This window comes from Gavialis gangeticus, unplaced genomic scaffold (genome assembly GCF_001723915.1).
Source record: "Gavialis gangeticus isolate Ggan-Ray unplaced genomic scaffold, GavGan_comp1, whole genome shotgun sequence".
NCBI lineage: Eukaryota > Metazoa > Chordata > Crocodylia > Gavialidae > Gavialis > Gavialis gangeticus.
In genome coordinates this window covers 63,160,209-63,160,590 of record NW_017729034.1, presented here as the reverse complement: position 1 = coordinate 63,160,590, position 382 = coordinate 63,160,209, and positions in this window count along the sequence as shown.

Here is a 382-nt window from a genome sequence, read left to right as displayed (position 1 = left end):
TCCAGATCTTACTACAGTCTTTTAACAGACTTAAGGCAATTATTGGAGTGTTCATAACCTTTTGTGGAAAGGACTTCCACCAGTCATCCTGGGAAAAGTATGACAACACTTGTGGATAGGGCTCCAAAGGGCTGGACGCTGTGATGAACCCTTTACCATTGTTCAAATGTTGCCCATACCCCCTGACTCGGTGTCTTGCCTCAGCATTCCCAAACCCAGATTAGAACTGGTCTGATAAATGCTGAGCTGAGTGTGTGGGTTGATTAGCATTTGGAGCATAGATTCCCCATCATGCAGTGCTCCCCTGCTCCTCTGATCCCAGATTTCACTGCCCTCTCTGCTTCAGGCTTTCTGTTCTCCATCTCTCATGTAAATGAATGGT